Raw genomic sequence first — 12383 nt, forward strand, 5'->3', positions numbered from 1 at the left:
TGGGTTATTTGCCTTTTTATTGTAGAGCTGTAAGAATTCTTTACATATTCTGGATACAAGTTCCTTATCAGATAGTTGGTTTGTGAACATTTTCTCCCATTCTATAAATTGTCCTTTCACTTTCTCCATAAAGTCCTTTGAAGTACAAAAGTTTTTAATTTTGGTAAAGTCCAATTTACCTATTCTTTTTGTTGCTTTTGCTTTTATATTGTGAAGATTTAGTCCTATGTTTTCTTCCAAGAATTTCATAGTTTTAACTCTTAAATTTAGGTCTATGATCCATTTTTAGTTAGTCTTTGTATATGATGTGATGTAGGGTCTAATTTCATTCTTCTATATGTGAATATCCAGCTGTATGAAAGATTATTCTTTTGACATTTAATTGTCTTGGCATCTTATCAAAAATCAATTAACCATAAAAGTAAGAGCTTCATTCTGAACTCTCATTTCTATTCCATTGATCTATGTGTCTATGCTTGTGTCAGTACCCAGTACCACCCTGTCTTCATTAGTGTGGCTTTGTAGTAAGTTTTGTAATTGTGAGTGATGCCTCCAACTTTATTCTTTTTAAAGATTGTTTTGGCTATTCTGGATCTCTTGCATTTTGTTGTGAATATTAGGATCAGCTTATTAGTTTCTGCAAAAAAATAGCCAGCTCGGGGGGCTGGCCAGTGGCTCAGTGGTTAAGTTCACGCGCTTTGCTTTGGTGACCCAGGGTTTTGCTGAAGCGGAGCACACAAACTTAACCTCTGAGCCACAGGCCGGCCCCTGAGTATTTTATTCTTTTTGATGCTATTGTAAAAGAAATTTTTCTTAATTTCATTTTCAGGTTGTTCATTGCTAGTGTATAGAAATAGAACTGATTTCGGTATATTTATCTTGTATCCTGCAACCTTGTTGAAATTATTTTCTAGTTCTAATAGATTTTTGTGGATTCCTTATTATTTTCTCCTTATATTTTCATGTCATCTGAGAACAGAGACAGTTTTACTTCTTCTTTTCCAGTCTGGATGCCTTTCATGTCTTTTTCCTGCCTAACTACCCTGGCCAGGTCCTCCAGTACAATATTGAATAGAAGTAGAGAGCATTCATCTTTGTCTTATTCCCGATCTTCAGAGGACACCTTTCAGTCTCTCCCCATTGAGTATGACAGTAGTTGTGGGTTTGTTGTGGATGCTCTTCACCAGGGCATCTTCTAATCTTAGTTTGTTGAGGGTTTTTTCTTTTTACCTATTAAAATGGTGTAAGATTGGGGCTGGCCCCGTGGCCGAGTGCTTAAGTTCATGCGCTCCGCTGCAGGTGGCCCAGTGTTTCGTTGGTTCGAATCCTGGGCGCAGACATGGCACTGCTCATCAAACCATGCTGAGGCAGCGTCCCACATGCCACAACTAGAAGGACCCACAACGAAGAATATACAACTATGTACCTGGGGGCTTTGGGGAGAAAAAGGAAAAAAATAAAATCTTTAAAAAAAATGGTGTAAGATTTTGTTAAGTGCTTTTTCTGAGTCTACTGATATAGCATGTGGTTTTAGTCCTTTATTTTATTGATATGATATGCTGTATTGATTGATTTTTCTTATCTTCAACCAACTTTTCATGTCTGGGATAAATCTCACTTGTTCAGAGTATATTCTCCTTTATTAGGTCCTGCTGTATTCAGTTTGCTAGTATTTTGTGAAGGACATTTGTGTCTATGATCATAAGGAGTATTGGTCTGTAGTTTTAATTTCTTGTGATATGTTTGTCTGGTTTTGGTAAGGGTGATATGGCTTCATAGAATGAGCTGGGGAGTGTTCCCTCCTCTTCTATTTTTTGGAAGAGGTTGTGAAGGATTGATTTAATTGTTCTTTAAATATTTGATAGAACTCACCGGTGAAGTCATTTGGGCATGAACTTTACTTTGTGGGAAGTTCTTAAATTACTAACTCAACCTCTTCCTTATCACCGGTTTATTCGGATTTCCTATTTCTTCTTGAATCAGCTTTAGTAGATTGTATCTTTCTTGGAATTTGTCCATTTCATCTAGATTATCTAATTTTTTGGTGTACTGTTGGGTCGAAACCTCAGGAGCATCCCAGGTGTAATCTGAAACTGGAGTCCCATACTTGGAGGTCAGGGAGAGACTGAAGAAAGAGGCAGACCACTCCTGATTGGTAGGTGGCAGTTTTATGAGCAAGGGGACTTATTTACAGGGCTTGTCTTGGGCAGCTGCAAGATGAGTAACTCTCCGCACCTGTCCTCTAGAATCTTAAAAGTTTATAAAGAGGCCTCAACTGGGCTCAGTCACGTATACCGTCCAGGTGGTCTCAACAACACATTACTCTCTCAAGGCTGCGTCCTTGGGAAACTTCTAGCATGGAGAAGGCAAGTGGAACACACATTCCAAGGACAAGGGAGAGGGTGAGGTGCTTCCAATTGCCCAGGTCTAGCTCATGTGTCAGCCGGCGATCGCATCCTCTCAAGTACCTCCTCCAACACATATAACTGTTCATGATATTCCCTTATAAGCCTTTGATTTTTGTAGGGTCAGTAGCGATGTCCCAGTTTTCACTCCTGATTTTAGTAATTTGAATCCTCTTTTTCTCTTGGTCGGTCCAGCTAAAGGTTTATCAACTTTTTAAATCTTTTCAAAGAACCAACTGTTGATTTTCTTTCTTTATTTTCTAGTCTGTATTTCATTTATTTCTGCTTTAATCTTTATCATTGCCTCTCTTCTGCTTGTTTTGAGTTTAATTTGCTCTTCTTTTCCTGATTTCTTAATTTGGAAGTTAGAGTTATTGATTTTAGATCTTTTTTTTCTTTTTAAATATGGGAGTTTACTTGCTATAAATTTCCCTCGAAACACTGCTTTTACTGCATCCTATAAGTTTTGATACATAGTGTATTCATTTTCATTCAGCTCAGAGTATTTTCTAATTTCCCTTGTGATTTCTTCTTTGCCCCACTGGTTATTCAGAAGTGTGTTTTTAATTTCCCCCCATTTGTGGATTTCCCAACTTTCCTTCTGTTATTGATTTCTAAGTTTTAATTTTTTGTTAGTTCTAATTTGTGGTCATAGAACATGCTTTGTGTAATTTCAGTCCTTCTAAATTTATTGAGACTTGTTTTATGGCCTAAAAAATGGTCTATGCTGGAGAATGTTCCATGTGCTCCTGAGAGCAGGACGTGTTCCCCCATTGTTGGGTAGAGTGTTCTATTGATGTCTGTTGGGTCTGGTTGGATTATGGTGTTGTTCAAATATTCGGTTTCCTGTTAATTTCTTGTCTAGTTTTATCCCTCATTATGAGCAGGGTACTAAAGTCTACAACGACTCTTCCTGAATTATCTATTTCTCCCTTCAATTCTATCAGTTTTTACTGCATGTATTTTAGGCCTCTGTTTTTAAACGCCTATATGTTTTTAATTCTTACTTCTTGATGGATTGACCTTTTAATTATTGTAAAATGCCCTTCCTTGTCTCTAGTAACAATTTTTGCCTTGAAGTCTATTTTGTCTGATATTAGCATAGCTACTCCAGCTCTCTTTTGGTTACTGTTGGCATGGAATGTCACTTTCCATCCTTTAACTATTAACCTAATTGTATCTTTGAATCTAAAATGTATCTTTAAAAAAATTTCTTTTTAAAGATTGGCACCCGAGCTAACAACTGTTGCCAATCTTCTTCTTTTTTTTTTCTGCTTTTTCTCCCCAAATCCCCCCAGTATATAGTTGTATATTTTAGTTGTGGGTTCTTCTAGTTGTGGCATGTGGGGTGCCACCTCAACACAGCCTAATGAGTGGCACCATGTCTGTACCCAGGATCCAAACCGGCAAAACACTGGGCCACTGAAGCGGAGTATGCGAATTTAACCACTTGGCCACAGGGCTGGCCCCTAAAATGTATCTTGTGGACGGCATAAAGCCAGATGAGGGTTTTTTTTTGTAATCTATTCTGTCAATCTCTACCTTTTGATTGGAGTGTTGAGTCTATTTACATCTAGTGTAATGACTGATTAGGTAAAATTTACCTCTGCCATTTTGCTATTTGTTTTCTATATGTCTTATGTCTCTTTGTTTTTCTATTTCTCCATTACTGCCTTCTTTTTTGCTAAATAGATATTTTCTAGTGTACCATTTTGATTTTTTGGTCATTTCTTTTACTATACATTTTTAAATTATTGTCTTAGTGATTTCCTTGGGGATTAAATTTAACATCTTAATTTACAACAATCTTGTTTATATTAATGCCAACATAATTTCAATAACATATAAAAACTTTGCTCTTATACATTCACTTCTATATATCTCCATCCCATCCTTTCTTTTTGTTATTATTGTCATACAAATTATATGTTTATATGTTATAAATCTATAAATATAGTTTTATGATTATTGCTTTATGCAGTTATATTTTAGATCAGATAGGAAAAGAAAAAGAGTTACAAAGAACAAATGCATTAATACCGAATTTTGTATTTACCTATGTAGTTACCTTTACTGGTGCTTTTCTTTCTTTATGTGGGTTCGAATTACCATCTCATGTCCTTTCATTTCAGCCTGAAGGACTCCCTTTAGTGTTTAGTAGAGGGAAGGTCTATTAGTGACAGATTCCCTCAGTTCTTATTTATCTGGGAATGTCTTAACTTCTCCTTCATATTTGAAGGATAGTTTTGCTGAATATAGAATTTTTGGTCAACAGTTATTTTCTTTCAGCACTTTGAAAATGTAATCCTACCACCTCTGGCCTCCGTGATTTGAGAAGTCAGCCATTGGTCTTATTGAGGATCCCTTGTACATGGTGAATACCTTCTCTCTTACTGTTTTTAAGATTCTCTGTCTTTGACTTTTGACAGTTTGATTATGATGCCTCTAGGGGTGGATCACTTTGTTTAGCCTACTTGGAGTAGGTAGAGTTTCTTAGATGTATACATTAACATTTTCATCAAATTTAGGGAGATTTCAGCCATTATTCTTATTATTTTTCAAAGATTTTATTTTTTCCTTTTTCTCCCCAAAGCCCCCTGGTACATAGCTGTACATTTTTAGTTGTGGGTCCTTCCAGCTGTGGCATGTGAGACGCTGCCTCAGCATGGTCTGACGAATGGTGCCATGTCCATGCCCAGGATCCAAATTGGCAAAACCCCGGGCTGCAGAAGGGGAGCACACAAACTTAATCACTTGGCCACAGGGCCGGCCCGCAGCCATTATTTTTAAAATAGTCTCTCTTCTACTTTCTATACTCTCCTTCTGGGACTCCCATTATGTGTATATTTGGTATGCTTGATGGTGTCCCATAGGACTCTGAGACTCTGTTCATTTTTCTTCATTTTTTTTTTCTCTTCCTCAGACTGGATGATCTCAATTGACCTGTCTTCAAATTTGCTGATTCTTTCTTCTGCCAGCTCAAATTGGCTATCAGCCTCTTTAATGACAATAGCTAAAAAACAAACTAAAGATTAACAATCCAGGGGCCGGCCCCATGGCCGGGTGGTTAAGTTCATGCTCTCTGCTTCGGTGGCCCAGGGTTTCGCCGGTTTGGATCCTGGGCACAGACCTGGCACTGCTCATCAGGCCACACTGAGGCGGCATCCCACATGCCACAACTAGAAGGATGCACAACTGAAATATACAACTATGTACCAGGAGGCTTTTGTGAGAAGAAGGAAAAAAAGAAAATATTTTTTAAAAAAAGAAAAGAAAAAGATTAACAATCCAGATTCTTCACTATCTCCCACCCAGTAGACACTAGATGTCTATAAACCATTAGTCCATTTACAGAGCTCACCAAGTGGTCAGACCATGAAACCAAGGCCTACCGTTGCTCCATTGCTGTTAGCGACAGGGAATGACTTATTGGCCACAAACAAAAAAAAAACCCCACAAAATCATTTGAGAGGAAATTAGAATTAGAAAAATTACAATTGGAAAATCTTAATTCTATTGCCACTTCAGACTCCCCGCTAGGAACCAAGAAGAGACCTGCCTGAGCTTAGTCTGTGAGGCACGCGTTCAGGAAACGTCACTCACCCCGCTCTGTCAGGTGAACTGTGGCATCTCAGTGGAAGCCGTCCGACACTGTGCAGGAAAACTTTCAGGAAAGGTAAAATCATAGCTCTTATGCAGATATAAAATGAACGCATGGCAAAGATTTTATTTAAGTCATTAATTAATAAGGGATCCAGGACTGTTATAACTGCGTCAGAGGAGAAGTCTAAGAATCATAAATCTATGCGGAATAAAGGAATGTTGAAATTAACTTATAAATGGATACAAAACCGGCTTTTTCCATAACTAGGGGAGGAAAATCAATTGAACCTCCAGGGGATGGAATTCATCTTCTGGTCTATAGGAAAGAATTATTTACATTGCTATTAGCTATCTACAAATACAAAGTTGTAAAATAGCTTGAAGACAATGACAGGCACCAACCTTATAAATCAGAGACCCTCTAAACAGAGCATAGCTTTCCTTAGAGACCCCGGTAATCTGCTCTGCTGAGTCAAAGTCTTAGATTTTCTTCACATCCCAGGCCCCATCCCCCAAGTGCCCCTGGTTTTCAGTCCCCAGGATTCCCAGATCCTCAGTCCCCCTAGAAAGAACCCTATTCCACTCAGTCCCAGACCACCTCCCCAGACCCCCAAGCCCCACTCCCAGTAACCCCAGTACCTAGTGTAACTGTGGGCTCTCCAGGACCAGTTCAACTGACCTCATCTCTTTTCAACAGAGTGATTAAGAATTGCCATTCAGAAAATCTGCGAAGTCACACAGCCCAGGCATGCACAAAAGCAGAGATTGTGACCTGAAATGACCACAGAACCAAAGATCCTTCTTCCCACAGAACCCAAGGACGAGGAAATGACTGGAACTTGAAAGTCAGACTCTTACCAGAAGTGAAGGGTACCTCATTCAGGAAGATCCGGTGTTCAAATTTCTTCCTTGCCTCATCATAAAAGTTTAGAACCTTACCATAAATGCTTGAAGCCCACCAATCAAAGCCTGCCCCGCCAGCATTTCCGCGTGCAGCCTTTTCTCCCTAACCTCTTAAATTTTGCCCCAAATCCTGAACTGGGGAGACAGATCTGAGGGCACATGCACCCTGTTCTCCCTGCAGACCAATCTCTAACAATAAAGCTGCTCTCTTTTCCCAAAGGCTGATGCTGCAATTAATTGGCTTGTCTATGTGCACTGGGCAGAGAATCCCAATTTTGTGTGCTAAGACTAGTCCCCCACTTCCCATATCCTCTGGCCCCAATTCCTCCAGTTCCATGAATTTTCTGGCCCTCAGACCCCTCATTCAAGTCCCCCCAGTTTGCTTCAGCACCAGCTCCATGGCAATTCCCAAAGACTAGGGGTCAGACCACCTCTCACCTTGCCCAGAGCCCCAGATGGTTCTAGCACATCCATGGAGAGGGGAGGCCCAGCAATGTCTGAGCTTGGCTGACCACTGGCTTGGTGGGTGGGGAGGAGGGGGATGGTGGCTCTTCATTCAGAAAAATAAAGAGCGTGATTTTCCTCATGCTGAGAGCCCTGGAGTCAGGCTCCATGACACTACCTGCTTGGAAGAGGGACCCGGCCAGCCAGGCCATCCACACTCAGGATGGCAGACCCTCAGGAAAGGTGAAGCTGTTACCAAACTAGGTTTGTTTTTGCCCACCACCCAGAAAGCCAAACACCCAGATGACAAGATTGCAGCAGAGAGAGGGTTTAATCACAAGGCAGCCAGGTCAGGAAGCAAGGGAATGAGTCTCAAATCTGCTTTCCCAAAATTGAGGACTCAGGGATATTTATGGGGTAGAGGGCAAGGTGATCTGAAATGTGGAGATAGATGATTGGAGGTGAGGAGAGGTGAGGTAATTGATCTGCGCAAGTGTAGTCAGACTCCTCTTCACAGGACACATGTTCACAAAATGGTGGTGTTAGCATGATCTGAGGGTAGAGTTTTTAGTCTCTTGACATCAAAAGGTTGCTTATTGGACATCTGCACAGGCCCAGTTGACGGGTTAGTGATCTGAACCAGCCTGAAGTGGACAAGGAGTTCTAATTCCTGAAAAACAGCTCAAACACTCATTACCATGGTGACCCAGGTTCCAGGGAGATGTCATCTATAGGAGCCTAGTGGGAGTCAGATAGCATATTGCCTGAACAGCACAGTACTTACAAAAGGGAGAAAAAAACTTTTAGTTCCTAGTTACCTAATCATCAATGGCTAACTCTTTGCCCGTTTCAATCCCCCTATTCCTTTGTCATTCCTCATTCTTGGGGGATTTGGAGTGACGACCCATCTAGCTCCTTCCTGCTGAATCAGCATAGATCCAGGTTAGAGGAATGAAACTGTTTAGCACCCATTTGGACATATTCTCTTGTTCCCAACTTCAGGTTGACATTTTGCATTATTAGAATTTTTGTACCTTGCTCAACAGTTTTGGAACAACATCTAAAGGCACATTTTATAATCAAGTATCAGACCAAAAGGATAAGAAGTACAGATGACCCAAGATTTAACAGTTCCTGAAAAATAGACCTAATCCCAGTGGGGCCTCCATCTGACCTCCAGGTGGGGGCAGACATCTGGTCTCCGTTCCTGATAGTCTTTTGTTTTACTGGATGTGCATCAGAGACCAGAGAAACGCCTTATACCCTGATCTTTCAGTTGTCCTTGATGGTGGATGATGGCTATCAGCATGGGCTCTCTGCCCAGGGGTCATCACATTCCTAAGGAACTCAAAAGAACAAAGTTATCATCTTATCGCAGCTGGGAGGAGCCATAAAATCTACAGAGCATGTCGGGGTTAGTTAATCAGAGGTCATTCAAAGTTACAATATGGTTTCTTTTCTACAATTCGGCTTCCCTTATATAACCTTGTATTGAGCCGATATCAAACTCCAGACCCTGCTCTCTGCTGAGGAGACCAGAGAGGACAAGGACCACGGCTCCAGGCTCCCAGCACCACGCTCACCTCATCACTAGTTCCCTTTGAGTCCCTGACTCCTTGGGGGACCGCCAGCTGCCTCCCCTCAGGTGTCTCTCTTTCTCACCCTCTCTGCTCCTCAGGGAGGTTTCCCAGACCCCAGGCTTCACTGTGGGTCTGCTTTCTTCTCTCTGGATTCTTTTGTCCGGAGTGTAAACATCTTCTCTTCTCTGCAGGTGTGACTGGCTCTGGAATCAGAGAGCCCTTGCATTCTCATTTCTTCACATTCTGGACGCCTGACCTAATGTCCGCATTGGGGGTTGATGCGGCTGGCCTGCCTTTCCCAGTGACTCGCATGTAGAGAGTTGGCGCGCCACCCCTTTGAGCAACAACACACACTCACTCAGCACTCTCAGGAAATGCCGTCCACAGAATGATTTTTCAAAGGGAATATCAAGGGGTGGCCCAGGGGTGTCAAGGAGGGGCCAGGTAGGGAATCTTTTTCAATCTGCCTTCTAATTAGCTTAGTTTCCCCACTGCCCTTGCAAAAGGATAGGAATTTCAAGGTTGGCTTGCAGCTTGTCTTTCATCAAATTAAAATGCTGATAATGTGTGCAGATGGAAAAAAGCTTCCCCAGGACATGCCCTGAGAGCACCCCTGGAGGCCTTGTCTGGGCAGTCCAGCTGAGGAAGGCCCTGCCTGTTTCTCTGCCTGGCCTGGATCTAGGTGTTCTGAGACGACCAGATGCCCAGGGAACGCTCCCTTGCAGGTCAGAATCAGGTTAGGGAAGCGCCATGCTAGGGAGCTTGAGGTGGAGGCCTTGGAGAGGGAGGGGTCGTAGGGAGTATGTCAGGGAGAGTTGCCAAGAGAATGATTCACTCTACCCCAGGCAAGGAAAGATGGACCACTGCTGCATGTCCAAAGGTCTGTGCTGTCCCAAATGCTTCAAAGAGGGGACAAGAGAGGGTTTCACCACTCCCTCATCTGTGAGCTTAAACAAGCAAGGAATTGTGGGCCCACATAACATGGAAGTCCAAGGGGTCTAGCTTGAGGTGTGGCTGGATCGAGGTTAGCCCAGGATGTTGTCAGGGTTCTGCCTCTCTCCATCTCTCACTCTGCTTCATTCTCAGATGTGCTCCCTGAATAGTTTGGGTAGTTTTTACAGCCCTCAGGATGACTGATACCCCCAAGACAGACCTCATGGTGGACTCTGACTTGCTCCACAGGGGCGTTGCCTCCCAGTTCAGTCACTGTGGGCAGGAGGATGGGCCCCATGACTGGATCAGCCGGGTGACCCACCCAGCCACAGGGTGGGGAGCATGGTCCTCTGATTAACACTCCACCAGAACCCTAGTGGCCTCCAAGCCCCCTGGAAGGCGCAGTAGAGACAATGAGGCCAGTGCTTGAGTGGAGGAAGCCAAAGTGTCCCCATGGAGGTGGACAATGAGCTTCCCCAAGACGAGGTGGGCATGACCAGAGTGGCTGATTCTGGAATTGCTGATGACCTGCACCCAATCCCTGGCCAGGGACCCAGCCAATCCCACACTCCCATTTCCTGGTGCCATGGAAGCTAGGAGGTCCCTTTGAATTCTGTCGAGGGCCGAAAGCCCCTTAAAGGACCGCTGTCCCGTGTCCCCAAGCCAGGCAGTGGGGGCTCTGAACAGACACAAACGAAGGGACACTACCATTCTTTCACCCAAGTGTTGTCACAGCTACAACCACATAGGGACCCACCCCTGCCTGGGGACTCCGGCGGGTGGACAACCACAGGACCAAGGAAAGGTGAAGGCCTACCTGTGGTCATTCAACCAGAGCCAGGTGAGCCTCATCCCAGCACTCACTGGCTCAGTCTGCACGAAGTGGACTCACCCCTGGAAAGGAAGCTGCGCACGGCAGGCCAGGCCCCGGCTAGCCCTCCCGTGGTCTTTAGGAACTGAGAGGCCTGCTCCTGGTGGTGGGACAGACAACACTGGGCCCTATGGCTCAGGCCTCGCTGGCACCCAGGGGACTGCCCTCTGGGGACAATAAGGTGCCTTAGGTCTTACCTCAGCCACTGCCTCCTCTCTGGGGTCTCCTTCAAATGCCCCCCAGCCCTGTGTCTGAGAGAAGCTTTGGGTAGGACTGTGAACCTCAGAGTGACTGACCACCTGCTGTCTAGTTGGAGGTGCCCTGAAGAGGCACTGGGGACAGGGCTCAGCTCCGAGGGACCCTGGCGTCTGGCCTCAGCCCTGGGCAGCCATGAGTGGGAAGGGAGTGCAGGGGACTCTCAAGGACTCAGGGCTGCAGTGCCTTCCTCCCTTTGTTATTCTGGCCTTGACCTGTTTCCTAAGGAGCACTGACAGGAAGGCCCTAGACGCTTCAAACGGCAGCAGCTTCTTCACACCGCCCACCTCCAGCCCTGGCCCTGGGCACAGGGCCACCTGCCCCTCTCTCCGGGAGACCATGCATGTCCCACAGGGCCCCTCTCCTCTGTGGCCCTCGGGCCTGGCACACCTGGCACAAACTCACACGTGGGCAGAGCAGAGGCTCCACAAAGACCTTTGATCGTCGCCCAATGGGAGGGAGGGCAGGAAGGAACTGGGAGGAACCTCCACCAGCTTCAGGCCCAGGGTGAGTAGAAGAGGGGTGCTGACGTGAGATGAGGGCAGTGTCAGAGGGGGATGGAAGGGTGCGATGAGACCCATGGCCATACCTTGTCCTCCTTCTTACGAATCTCCACTTACCGTCACCAAAGGTGGCTTCCTCAGTTCACATCCCACCTGCTGGCTCCCATCCCCTAAAGGCAAACAGCCATGTCAGGCTGCCACTGCCCCCAATCCTCCTCCTAGTGGTCAGCACTCTGGAAGGCTAGGGCCTGCCGGGTGGCCTCCTGCCCTCAGGGCTGGGCTGTCTGAGCCACTTGGGAGCCAGGCCCAACCTGACGCTTGATGGAACCCCAGACCAGAGGATCTGGTGGTCAAAGCCAGGGGGGAGGGGAAGATGAAGGGGCAGGAAGAGGCCTTCAAAGGCTCACGTGCAGGCCAAGTCAAGGGCAGGTGGCTTCTGAAGTTTAGAAAGGGCATCCGCAGACCAGAACAATCATGGGGAGGAGCTGAACAACAGCGGCAGCAGCCTTTTCTCCCATTGCCCATACTCCCTGCTCCTGTGGCTGCAGGGAGAAGTGAGGCCCTTTCTGAGAAAGAGGTCTCAATGCCACGCCAGTCCACTGGATGGAGGCAGGACACTCCCCTGGGAAGCCTGTATCCCCCAGGGGTCTCTGCTTCCTGCCTGCCCAGGAGGTGCAGAGGAGGCAGCAGAAGCCCAGGCCCCTGCCTCACTGCAGCTTCCATCTGAACATTCTCCCAAATCTGAATCCTCGCCCTCCTGCTTTGCTTGGGTGCTCATGCCAGTTCCCCTCAAGACTTTTCTGTAGGAGAACCACCCAGTCCAGGGCAGACAATGGTCGGTGCTGAGGCCCTGCTCCCTGAACACACCAAGCAAAGGTCCAGACTG

This window comes from Equus quagga, chromosome 16, assembly GCF_021613505.1.
Source record: "Equus quagga isolate Etosha38 chromosome 16, UCLA_HA_Equagga_1.0, whole genome shotgun sequence".
Taxonomy (NCBI): Eukaryota; Metazoa; Chordata; class Mammalia; order Perissodactyla; family Equidae; genus Equus; species Equus quagga.